The 14134-nt window shown below is 37.5% G+C and overlaps 1 protein-coding gene across 1 annotated transcript in view; it reads left to right on the top strand.

Moving 5' to 3' along the window:
* LOC311149370 (uncharacterized protein) overlaps positions 1–14134 on the top strand; it is a 40716-nt gene that overhangs the window by 13296 nt on the left and 13286 nt on the right. The window lies entirely within an intron of this gene.

The following is a 14134-nucleotide window of genomic DNA, read 5'->3' as shown; positions in this document are numbered from 1 at the left end:
GTTAAGAGACGGGTCGGACCAAGGTGCAGCGTGAAAGGCGTACATGTTTATTTAACTAATAAACACACAACACAGTAACCAAAATAACAAACTTAACCGTGACGGTCCAAAGGGCTAACACACAAGCCTAAACAGGAACACAACAAGATCCCACAACACTGGCAGGAAAACGGGCTGCCTAAGTATGATCCCCAATCAGAGACAACGAGCGACAGCTGCCTCTGATTGGGAACCACACCCGGCCAAACATAGAAATACAAACATAGAATCTAAACTCACATGATATTCACACCCTGACCAAACTGACTAGAGTTCTATCGGTCAGGGCGTGACAGCACTTGGTTCGAGAGAAAAGTTGCAATCTGTTTTTAATAAAATAGTACAATTTAAAGGGAGTATGTTAGGGTCAATTACTGAAAAATGTTAACACGCTAATCTTCAGGGGTCATTTTGGAGCCAAACGCAGCCTTTTGTAAAGGTTGTGTTTTTGTTGAAGACCAAAAAAAGTATTTATTTGTCCCACTTCTTTCCCCTGAGGATAGCCAGTATGCACATATCTAAATCTTACCAAACATTGTTTTTTTTGTGCAGTCAGAAAATAGACATTTGCCTTAAGGGGGGCGTTTTCCCCCTAAGTTACCCTCATTTTATACTTCACAAACATACATTTTCATGATGTAGTGTTCCAAATATGCAGTAGACAAACAAATCTGTAGGTTAACACCAAACGGTTAAGAGGTTATGAATTCAGAGCAGTCGGATTAAGTAACAGTCGCATACATTCTAACAAATGAAAAATATCCTATCAAATTTGCATTGTGGGAGCATTGCATTGTGGAAAGTAATTACTTTATAAGAACATGTATTGCAATGTGAAGCATGCATTTCTAGATGACACACTGATTATGTTTGGTGAAAAAGTAACTGTATGATTTGGTGTGCTCTAATTTGGTGTGCTCTACTTGAAAATGTGCTTAGAGTTTTGAAACCACTGCCTAGTTGATGATTTGTTGTTGTTTTACGATGATGGCTCTCTGAGGCCATGGTGAATAGTACTTCTGATCCAGCAGAAGGCGCTAAAACCCCTCCCTATATGCCTTGAATGATGAGGTGACTTATTACTTATTGCTCCTAATGAATTTAAGCCCAGTGTTGGCAACATTACATTACTTCTGATCCAGCAGGTGGCATTGAAAGCCCTGCCTATATGACTTGACTGACCAGTTAGTTGACTGACTCCTTATAGCTCCTAATGATTTTAAGCAGCGTGTTGAGAACATTACTTCTGGTCCAACAGGTGGAGGGGAAATCCCTCCCTATATGAGTTGACTTATTCCTTTGAGCTCCCAAATAGGGTTAGAGTTAAGGTAAGGGGTTTGTGGTTAAGGCTAGGTTTTGAATAGGATTGTGTTTTAGGCCTGTGCACTGGAAAGCAAACTTGCTGACCTATCTCCTATTCATCCCCCTCCCTGTAATAACACATCTGTTATTTTGAATGTAATACTACTCCAATGTTATTGGTCACATACAATGTCCTCAGAGCCTGAGGAGGAGTCAGAGGGAGGAGAATCCTGGTGTTCAGGGGCCTCAGCAGGGTCACGGTCGGTGGCGGCCAGACTGGATGACCCAGACCTGGGAGCGTCAGCTGTATCACCTGACCGTGCTGCCGCAGAGGTGGAGGTGGGGTCCTCATCCTCCGCCTCCTGAAATCCCTCATCCTCCAAGGGTCCCTCGGTGGCGTCGGCCTCGTCTGGAGTGTCAGGGTCCAAGCTGATGGCCTGCAGCACTTTGTTGGTCTGGGCGTACAGGTACTCAACACCAATGAGTTCCCCTGCGATGTAGTGGGAGAGCACACAAAGCTTAATGACATAAAAATGCATCACACGTTTACACAAACCTATGACATAATCAACGTACCTCTGTACACGCCAGGCTTGGTGAAGTCCTCAACCTGACCTGAGCCATGCACCCTTTGACTTAGCTGGTTGAGGGAATGCTGCAGGTGGCCACTGTAGCAGTGCAGAGGCTAATTCTGTCGTTCCACCTCGCCAGTCCATCCAGGAGGAAGGCCTGGAAATGCATTCCATTTGCACTGGTGCCTAAGAGTAGAATAATGGGTGATGAGAAGGTGAACACAACTCAATTTAGTGTCAAGGATTTTACTGGTAACATTTCAAAATGATAGTTCTATAGTTGTAATTACCTGGGATGAACCGGTTGAGGTGGAAGTGGTACCACTCCAGAGATGTGGAGCTGTGTATGTAGCAATACACCGGCAGCTTCACTCCGCCCTTGGTGATTGGCTCGCCGGTGTCTGTGTACAACTGTACACCGGGAGGGTCTTGGATGCAGCTCAGGAGACACCACTGCTCTTGCCAGATTGCCTGGATGCGGACGGGGTCCAGCAGCGGAATGCCCAGGGTGTCATGCCCCTTCTCAATGTTGAAGGTCCCCAGCGTGTCCATGAGGAGGAGTTCCGTCTCTACAGCTCCACGCGTACGGCGACGGCAGTGAAGAGTCATCTCCCTCCTCCCCAAGTGGCTGTAGACCTCTGCGTCAGTAAGGCCAACCATTCGCTGCTTCCCCAGCTCGGACCACTTGGCCTCCAGCAGTTGACGGACATCTCATGCATCCCATTAAAAAATGCAGGATGACAGCTGCCACATGAAGGCCCTATACAGCTGGTGGCTTTAGGTGGTGACACCTGCTACGAACCGCTGCAGCAGATGCCAGATGTCAAGACGAACCACCAGCTGGTCCCATTCAGGAAACATGGCAGCTGTCTTCGTTCCACCAAAGCTGGAGCAACAGTCCCAGTCCACGTACATGAGCTGGAGGGGTGGCACCCCAGCGAGTTGGTACCGCTTCATAAGGCCCTCACCCTCACCAGCAGTGAGGACACAGTTGAGGACCTGCCCGTGTTCATTCCCCACGTTTGTGGTCCAGGCAGCCATGTCCGAAGTGTAACCGCCAAGCTTCTTGGTCACCTGTCAAGAGAGTGAGGGTGGGAGAGAGTGAGCGTCAGTGGGATGCGGAGGGATGAAATTATGGTATACTTTATATATGGTGTGACAAAAGTGTTACCTTCCTTCGTCGTGGAGTCCATCTTTAAGATAGACCTGAAGACAGAGGTGACCCTGGCCTTCACCTCGTCAAGCCACGACAGCACATCCATGCTGTACACTGTAAGCAGCCAGACGGGTGAGGGCACACCCCCCCTCCCACCCCCCCTCCCATCTCCCGCCTCCCCCTATATCTCGGTCCCTACGAACTACTAGATATCCCTGTATGATAAACCACATTCGGTTTGAGCCATGTTTCCTGCATACAAATGACATCAGGCTTAGCTATCATATCAACAATCAACTGCTTGAATTCCTGCCCATTAGCCAACAGGCATCGAGCATTCCATTGTAGTACTACCACCATAACTAAGATCCTGCACTACAAATGCTGACCCAGTACGTCCTGTCCTTGGATATTTTGAACCATCTGTGTAAATGGCCACAAAATCCTGATACACCGTTTCCAGACGTCTCTTAAAGAAATCAGCTGGATCAACACCCTCCCTGTCTTTCTCTAGTCTCTCCAACACTTCTAGATCAACTACTGGAGGCGGGAGTAGCCATGGTGGATTTACAGGAATAACTACCGTTGGACTAAACTCCCTTCCATACAGCCCCATCTCCTTTGCCTGGGTATTACCCACCCACCCACCCAAAGCTCGTGTTCTGTCTTCGCTCATGTCCCCAGCATGCCTGTAAAATCCCTTTCGCAGGATGAGACACCCCATGTCCTTGTAGGTTGATCCAGTAATTAATTGCCAGCTGCTGTCTCTTAAACTGCAATGGCATATCCCCCATCTCCACCTGTAATGCAGCCACTGGGGACGTCCAAAACGCCCCAGTACATATCTGAGTCCTTGCCCCTGTATGACATCTAGCCTTTCCATGAGGTCCGGCCTGCCGAACCATATGCTATACTTCCATAGTCTATTACAGATCGGATCAATGCAACATACATGGTCTTCAATGAGGAACACCCAGCCCCCAACTCCTTCCCCGTCAGACAGCGCACCACATTTAGCACCTTCTTACAATTTCCCACCACTCTCTCAATGTGTTCTGCCCAGGTCAGTCTAGTATCAAAATATACCCCAAAGAACCTGAAGGCCACCACCCTCTCCAAGTTTCTCCCATATAACCTCAAGCATACCTGATCTCCCACCTTCCTCTTGCTAAAGAACACTATTTGAGTTTTCTCTACAGAGAACCTGAATCCCCACATTAATGCCCACCGCTCTACCTCATAAATTGCTTCCTGTAACTTCCTGACTATGTATGGAATATTTCTTCCCCTCTTCCATAAGTCACCATCATCTGCAAATAACGACCTCCCTATATCCGGCTGTACCTAGGAGTAAACATCATTGATCATGATTGAGAACAACAGAGGAAAAATCACGCTCCACAGCGGTGTACCATTATCCACCAAGTAGCTGCCTGATAAAGACTTCCCCACCCTCACATGGATAGGGTCTTAAATCAAGTTATTTGATTTAAGTCAAGTTATTTGTTAAACAGAAATGATGACTCATGTCATATGCTGAACTAGTTGCATTGTGGATTTTGCCTAAAACATGATTTTAGACAATGTTAATGGAAAACAGCTTAAACAAATTATTTCAAACTTAAAAATCTTACAAACTGTATCTTAAATCAAGTCATTCCAGTGCTGAACCTAAAACATATTTTTTTGCAATGTTCAGGGAAAATGGTTAAAAAATATGTTTCATGTTTGTTTTACAGAAACGGTGTCTCCTGTCATATGCTGAACTAGTTGCATTGTGGATTTTGCCTAAAACTTGATTTTAGACCATGTTAATGTAAAAAAGCTTCAAAAATTATTTCTAACTTCAAAATCTTACAAACTGTATATTAAATCAAGTCATTCCAGTGCTGAACCTAAAACAATGATTTTAGACCCTGTTCATGCAAAATGGTTAAAAAATATGTTTACGTTTTTTATACAGAAACGGTGTCTACTGTCATATGTGGTCCTCTGTAGCTCAGCTGGTAGAGCACGGCGCTTGTAACGCCAAGGTAGTGGGTTCGATCCCCGGGACCACCCATACACAAAAATGTATGCACGCATGACTGTAAGTCGCTTTGGATAAAAGCGTCTGCTAAATGGCATATTATTATTATTATTATATGCTGAACTAGTTGCATTGTGGATTTTGCCTAAAACATGATTTTAGACCATGTTAATGGAAAACAGGTTTTTAAAAAAAATCAAACTTACATATCTTACAAACTGTATATTAAATCAAGTCATTCCAGTGCTGATCCTAAAACAACGATTTTAGACCCTGTTCATGCAAAATGGTTAGAAAAAATATTTCACGTTTTTTTATACATAAACGGTGTCATCTGTTATATGCTGAACTAGTTGTATTGTGGATTTAGCCTAAAACATGATTTTAGACCATGTTCATGTAAAAAAGCTTAAAACGTTATTTTAAGCTTGAAAAATAATACATACTGTATCTTAGATCAAGTCATTCCAGTGCTGAACCTAAAACATGATTATTTTTTGCACTGCTCAGGGAAAACGGTTTAAAAATATGTTTCAGATTTGTATTAGACAAACTGTCTCTCTTCATATGCCAAACTAGTTGCATTGTGGATTTTGCCCAAACCATGATTTTAGACAATGTTAAGGGAAAACAGCTTAAAAAATTATTTTAATCTTGAAAATCTTACAAACTGTATATTAAATCAAGTCATGCCAGTGCTGAACCTAAAACATATTGTTTTGCAATGTTCAGGGAAAATGGTTAAAAAATATGTTTCATGTTTGTTTTACAGAAACGGTGTCTCATGTCATATGCTGAACTAGTTGCATTGTGGATTTTGCCTAAAACTTGATTTTAGACCATGTTAATGTAAAAAAGCTTCAAAAATTATTTCTAACTTAAAAATCTTCCAAAGTGTATATTAAATCGTCATTCCAGTGCTGAACCTAAAACAATGATTTTAGACCCTGTTCATGCAAAATGGTTAAAAAAATATGTTTCATGTTTGTTAAACAGAAACTGTGTCTACTGTCATATGCTGAACTAGTTGCATTGTGGATTTTGCCTAAAACATGATTTTAGACCATGTTAATGGAAAACAGCTTTTAAAAAAAATTCAAACTTACATATCTTACAAACTGTATATTAAATCAAGTCATTCCAGTGCTGATCCTAAAACAACGATTTTAGACCCTGTTCATGCAAAATGGTTAGAAAACATATTTCACATTTTTTATACATAAACGGTGTAATCTGTTATATGCTGAACTAGTTTTATTGTGGATTTTGCCTAAAACATGATTTTAGACCATGTTCATGTAAAAAAGCTTAAAACGTTATTTTAAGCTTGAAAAATAATACATACTGTATCTTAGATCAAGTCATTCCAGTGCTGAACCTAAAACATGATTATTTTTTGCACTGCTCAGGGAAAACGGTTTAAAAATATGTTTCAGATTTGTATTAGACAAACTGTCTCTCTTCATATGCCAAACTAGTTGCATTGTGGATTTTGCCCAAACCATGATTTTAGACAATGTTAAGGGAAAACAGCTTAAAAAATTATTTTAATCTTGAAAATCTTACAAACTGTATATTAAATCAAGTCATGCCAGTGCTGAACCTAAAACATATTGTTTTGCAATGTTCAGGGAAAATGGTTAAAAAATATGTTTCATGTTTGTTTTACAGAAACGGTGTCTCATGTCATATGCTGAACTAGTTGCATTGTGGATTTTGCCTAAAACTTGATTTTAGACCATGTTAATGTAAAAAAGCTTCAAAAATTATTTCTAACTTAAAAATCTTCCAAAGTGTATATTAAATCGTCATTCCAGTGCTGAACCTAAAACAATGATTTTAGACCCTGTTCATGCAAAATGGTTAAAAAAATATGTTTCATGTTTGTTAAACAGAAACTGTGTCTACTGTCATATGCTGAACTAGTTGCATTGTGGATTTTGCCTAAAACATGATTTTAGACCATGTTAATGGAAAACAGCTTTTAAAAAAAATTCAAACTTACATATCTTACAAACTGTATATTAAATCAAGTCATTCCAGTGCTGATCCTAAAACAACGATTTTAGACCCTGTTCATGCAAAATGGTTAGAAAACATATTTCACATTTTTTATACATAAACGGTGTAATCTGTTATATGCTGAACTAGTTTTATTGTGGATTTTGCCTAAAACATGATTTTAGACCATGTTCATGTAAAAAAGCTTAAAACGTTATTTTAAGCTTGAAAAATAATACATACTGTATCTTAGATCAAGTCATTCCAGTGCTGAACCTAAAACATGATTATTTTTTGCACTGCTCAGGGAAAACGGTTTAAAAATATGTTTCAGATTTGTATTAGACAAACTGTCTCTCTTCATATGCCAAACTAGTTGCATTGTGGATTTTGCCCAAACCATGATTTTAGACAATGTTAAGGGAAAACAGCTTAAAAAATTATTTTAATCTTGAAAATCTTACAAACTGTATATTAAATCAAGTCATGCCAGTGCTGAACCTAAAACATATTGTTTTGCAATGTTCAGGGAAAATGGTTAAAAAATATGTTTCATGTTTGTTTTACAGAAACGGTGTCTCATGTCATATGCTGAACTAGTTGCATTGTGGATTTTGCCTAAAACTTGATTTTAGACCATGTTAATGTAAAAAAGCTTCAAAAATTATTTCTAACTTAAAAATCTTCCAAAGTGTATATTAAATCGTCATTCCAGTGCTGAACCTAAAACAATGATTTTAGACCCTGTTCATGCAAAATGGTTAAAAAAATATGTTTCATGTTTGTTAAACAGAAACTGTGTCTACTGTCATATGCTGAACTAGTTGCATTGTGGATTTTGCCTAAAACATGATTTTAGACCATGTTAATGGAAAACAGCTTTTAAAAAAAATTCAAACTTACATATCTTACAAACTGTATATTAAATCAAGTCATTCCAGTGCTGATCCTAAAACAACGATTTTAGACCCTGTTCATGCAAAATGGTTAGAAAACATATTTCACATTTTTTATACATAAACGGTGTAATCTGTTATATGCTGAACTAGTTTTATTGTGGATTTTGCCTAAAACATGATTTTAGACCATGTTCATGTAAAAAAGCTTAAAACGTTATTTTAAGCTTGAAAAATAATACATACTGTATCTTAGATCAAGTCATTCCAGTGCTGAACCTAAAACATGATTATTTTTTGCACTGTTCAGGGAAAACGGTTTAAAAATATGTTTCAAATTTGTATTAGACAAATTGTCTCCCTTCAAATGCCAAACTAGTTCCATTGTGGATTTTGCCTAAAACATGATTTTAGACAATGTTCATGGAAAACAGTTAAAAACGTTATTTCAAACTTGAAAAATCTTACAAACTGTATATTAAATCAAGTCATTCCAGTGCTGAAATTAAAACAATTTGTTGCACTGTTCAGCGAGAATGATTTAAAAATATGTTTCAGATTTGTATTAGACAAATTATGTCTCTCTTCATATGCCAAAATAGTTGCATTGTGGATTTTGCCCAAACCATGATTTTAGACAATGTTAAGGGAAAAAAGCTTAAAAAATTATTTTAATCTTGAAAATCTTACAAACTGTATATTAAATCAAGTCATGCCAGTGCTGAACCTAAAACAATGATTTTAGAACCTGTTCATGCAAAATGGTTAAAAAATATGTTTCTCGTTTATTATTTAGAAAAGGTGTCTCCTGTCATATGCCAAACTAGTTGCATTGTGGATTTTGCCCAAACCATGATTTTAGACAATGTTAAGGGAAAACAGCTTAAAAAATTATTTTAATCTTGAAAATCTTACAAACTGTATATTAAATGGTGGTCCAAATGTGGTCCTCTGTAGCTCAGCTGGTAGAGCACGGCGCTTGTAACGCCAAGGTAGTGGGTTCGATCCCCGGGACCACCCATACACAAAAAAAAAATGTATGCACGCATGACTGTAAGTCGCTTTGGATAAAAGCGTCTGCTAAATGGCATATTATTATTATTATTATATTAAATCAAGTCATGCCAGTGCTGAACCTAAAACATATTGTTTTGCAATGTTCAGGGAAAATGGTTAAAAAATATGTTTCATGTTTGTTTTACAAAAACGGTGTCTACTGTCATATGCTGAACTAGTTGCATTGTGGATTTTGCCTAAAACATGATATTAGACAATGTTAATGGAAAACAGCTTTAAAAAAAAATTCAAACTTAAAAATCTTACAAACTGCATATTAAATCAAGTCATTCCAGTGCTGATCCTGAAACAACGATTTTAGACCCTGTTCATGCAAAATGGTTAAAAAATATGTTTCACATTTGTTAAACAGAAATGATGACTCCTGTCATATGCTGAACTAGTTGCATTGTGGATTTTGCCTAAAACATGATTTTAGACAATGTTAATGGAAAACAGCTTAAAAAAAATATTTCAAACTTCAAAATCTTACAAACTGTATCTTAAATCAAGTAATTCCAATGCTGAACCTAAAACATTACTTTTTGCACTGTTCAGGGAAAATGGTTAAAAAATATGTTTACGTTTGTTATACAGAAACAGTGTCTACTGTCATATGCTAAACTAGTTGCATTGTGGATTTTGCCTAAAACATGATTTTAGACCATGTTAATGGAAAACAGCTTTAAAAAAAAAATCAAACTTACATATCTTACAAACTGTATATTAAATCAAGTCATTCCAGTGCTGATCCTAAAACAACGATTTTAGACGCTGTTCATGCAAAATGGTTAGAAAACATATTTCACGTTTTTTATACATAAACGGTGTCATCTGTTATATGCTGAACTAGTTGTATTGTGGATTTAGCCTAAAACATGATTTTAGACCATGTTCATGTAAAAAAGCTTAAAACGTTATTTTAAGCTTGAAAAATAATACATACTGTATCTTAGATCAAGTCATTCCAGTGCTGAACCTAAAACATGATTATTTTTTGCACTGTTCAGGGAAAACGGTTTAAAAATATGTTTCAAATTTGTATTAGACAAATTGTCTCCCTTCAAATGCCAAACTAGTTCCATTGTGGATTTTGCCTAAAACATGATTTTAGACAATGTTCATGGAAAACAGTTAAAAAAAGTTATTTCAAACTTGAAAAATCTTACAAACTGTATATTAAATCAAGTCATTCCAGTGCTGAAATTAAAACATAATTTTTTGCACTGTTCAGCAAGAATGATTTAAAAATATGTTTCAGATTTGTATTAGACAAACTATGTGCTCTTCATATGCCAAACTAGTTGCATTGTGGATTTTGCCCAAACCATGATTTTAGACAATGTTAAGGGAAAACAGCTTAAAAAATTATTTTAATCTTGAAAATCTTACAAACTGTATATTTAATCAAGTCATGCCAGTGCTGAACCTAAAACATATTTTTTTGCAATGTTCAGGGAAAATGGTTAAAAAATATGTTTCATGTTTTTTAAAGTGGTTATCAATTTTGTAAAGTGGTTATCCCACTGGCTATAGGGTGAACGCACCAATTGGTGAGTCGCTCTGGATAAGAGCGTCTGCTAAATGACGTAAATGTGCCCTTGAGTTAGGCACTTAACCCTAATTGCTCCTGTAAGTCGCTCTGGATAAGAGCGTCTGCTAAATGACTAAAATGTAAATGTAAATGTAATGTTTGTTTTACAGAAACGGTGTCTCCTGTCATATGCTGAACTAGTTGCATTGTGGATTTTGCCTAAAACTTGATTTTAGACCATGTTAATGTAAAAAAGCTTCAAAAATTATTTCTAACTTAAAAATCTTACAAACTGTATATTAAATCAAGTCATTCCAGTGCTGAACCTAAAACAATGATTTTAGACCCTGTTCATGCAAAATGGTTAAAAAATATGTTTCATGTTTGTTAAACAGAAACTGTGTCTACTGTCATATGCTGAACTAGTTGCATTGTGGATTTTGCCTAAACATGATTTTAGACAATGTTAATGTAAAAAAGCTTTAAAAATTATTTCGAACTTAAAAATCTTACAAACTGTATATTAAATCAAGTCATTCCAGTGCTGAACCTAAAACAATGATTTTAGACCCTGTTCATGCAAAATGGTTAAAAAATATGTTTACGTTTTTTATACAGAAACTGTGTCTACTGTCATATGCTGAACTAGTTGCATTGTGGATTTTGCCTAAAACATGATTTTAGACAATGTTAATGTAAAATAGCTTTAAAAATTATTTCGAACTTAAAAATCTTACAAACTGTATATTAAATCAAGTCATTCCAGTGCTGATCCTGAAACAACGATTTTAGACCCTGTTCATGCAAAATGGTTAAAAAATATGTTTCACATTTGTTAAACAGAAATTATGACTCCTGTCATATGCTGAACTAGTTGCATTGTGGATTTTGCCTAAAACATGATTTTAGACAATGTTAATGGAAAACAGCTTAAAAAAAATATTTCAAACTTCAAAATCTTACAAACTGTATCTTAAATCAAGTAATTCCAATGCTGAACCTAAAACATTACTTTTTGCACTGTTCAGGGAAAATGGTTAAAAAATATGTTTACGTTTTTTATATAGAAACGGTGTCTACTGTCATATGCTAAACTAGTTGCATTGTGGATTTTGCCTAAAACATGGTTTTAGACCATGTTAATGGAAAACAGCTTTTTTTAAAAATTCAAACTTACATATCTTACAAACTGTATATTAAATCAAGTCATTCCAGTGCTGATCCTAAAACAACGATTTTAGACCCTGTTCATGCAAAATGGTTAGAAAACATATTTCACGTTTTTTTATACATAAACGGTGTCATCTGTTATATGCTGAACTAGTTGTATTGTGGATTTTGCCTAAAACATGATTTTAGACCATGTTCATGTAAAAAAGCTTAAAATGTTATTTTAAGCTTGAAAAATAATACATAATGTATCTTAGATCAAGTCATTCCAGTGCTGAACCTAAAACATGATTATTTTTTGCACTGTTCAGGGAGAATGATTTAAAAATATTTTTCAGATTTGTATTAGACAAACTATGTCTCTCTTCATATGCCAAACTAGTTGCATTGTGGATTTTGCCCAAACCATGATTTTAGACAATGTTAATGGAAAACTTAATTTTATTTTATTTTAATCTTTGAAACCCTTGCATATTGTACTCTACATCTGTCCTGCCAGTGCTGAATGTAAAACAATGATTTTAGACCCTGTTATGCAAAAAGGATAAAAAATATGTTTTACGTTTGTTATACAGAAACGGTGTCTCCTGTCATATGCTGATGTAGTTGCATTGTGGATTTTGCCTAAAACATGATTTTAGACCATGTTCATGTAGAAAAGCTTAAAACCTTATTTCAAGCTTGAAAAATATTACATACTGCATCTTAAATCAAGTTATTCCATTGCTGAACCTAAAACAAAGATTTTTTTGCACTGTTCATGGAAAACTGTTCAAAAATATGTTTCAGATTTGTATTAGACAAACTGTGTCTCCCTTCATATGCCGAACTAGTTACATTGTGGATTTTGCCTAAAACATGATTTTAGACCATATGAAAGTAAAACACCTTAAATGCGTGTCTTTCCACACAGAAACACAGGAAATCTGCTGAAATACATTATGCTACCTGTGGCTTTCTCGAGCACGGTTATATGTCAGACATTTAAACGGCTAGGGATAGTGGAAAGCAAACATCACCCCCTTCATCTTCCTGTAAAAAAAATAACACACAAACACAGACATTCTTTCAATGTTGGGAACAAATTTTACATGAACATTTAAATCAAGCTGGATTACAAGATGACCTTAATTTTTTAAAATCAGAATGTAGTGAACAGGCTGATGCGCAAAGGCAACTACGCCGAGCGTGTGGGCGCTGTCGCACCAGTCTACCTGGCCGCCGTGCTCGATTACCTGATTGCTGAGATCCTGGAGTTGGCCAGAGACACTGCCTGTGAAAACAAGAAGACTCACATCATCCCCTGTCACCGGCAGCTGGCCTTCCATAACGACGAGGACCCAACATTCGGGCGGTGCTACTCCCCAAGAAGACCGAGAATGCCGTCAAAGCCAAGTAAATTCGCTACTGCGGCTTCAACTTGACTACTCAACACCCAAAGGCTATTTTAAGTGCCAACCAATTGAGTGGGTGTATACACAAAGAACCAGACACCTGGATAGTTCCCGTTGAGGTGCCCTCTGGAAGAGAAATTGTTTCTGACTGCAACAGTGAGTCCTACAACATCTCAGAATACATTGACTATTATATCAACCCCCTCTCCACTAAGCACCCCAGTTATTTTAGGGACACATATCACTTTTTAGAAAAGATCAAACACATAGCTGTTCCCTCCCAAACATATACACATATATACAGTATGTCACAAAAGTGAGTACACCACTCACATTTTTGTAAATATTTGAGTATATCTTTTCATGTGAAAAAATGACACTTTGCTACAATGTAGATTAGTGAATGTACAGCTTGTATAACAGTGTAAATTTGCTGTCCCCTCAAAATAACTCAACACAGCCATTAATGTCGAAACCGCTGGCAACAAAAGTGAGTACACCCCTAAGTGAAAATGTCCAAATTGGGCCCAATTAGCCATTTTCCCTCCCCAGTGTCATGTGACTCGTTAGTGTTACACGGTCTCAGGTGTGAATGGGGAGCAGGTGTGTTAAATTTGGTGTCATCGCTCTCACACTCCCTCATACCGGTCACTGGAAGTTCAACATGGCACCTCATGGCAAAGAACTCTCTGAGGATTTGAAAAAAAGAATTGTTGCTCTACATAAAGATGGCCTGGGCTATAATAAGATTGCCAAGACCCTGAAACTGAGCTGCAGCACGGAGGCCAAGACCATACAGCGGTTTAACAGGACAGGTTCCACTTAGAACAGGCCTCGCCATGGTCGACCAAAGAAGTTGAGTGAACGTGCTCAGCGTCATATCCAGAGGTTGTCTTTGGGAAATAGACATATGAGTGCTTCCAGCATTGCTGCAGCGTTTGAACGGGTGGGGGGTCAGCCTGTCAGTGCTCAGATCATACGCTGC

The sequence above is a fragment of the Coregonus lavaretus genome (genome assembly GCF_964263955.1).
Source record: "Coregonus lavaretus genome assembly, chromosome: 22".
Taxonomy (NCBI): domain Eukaryota; kingdom Metazoa; phylum Chordata; class Actinopteri; order Salmoniformes; family Salmonidae; genus Coregonus; species Coregonus lavaretus.
This window is presented reverse-complemented; position numbering and strand designations above follow the sequence as displayed.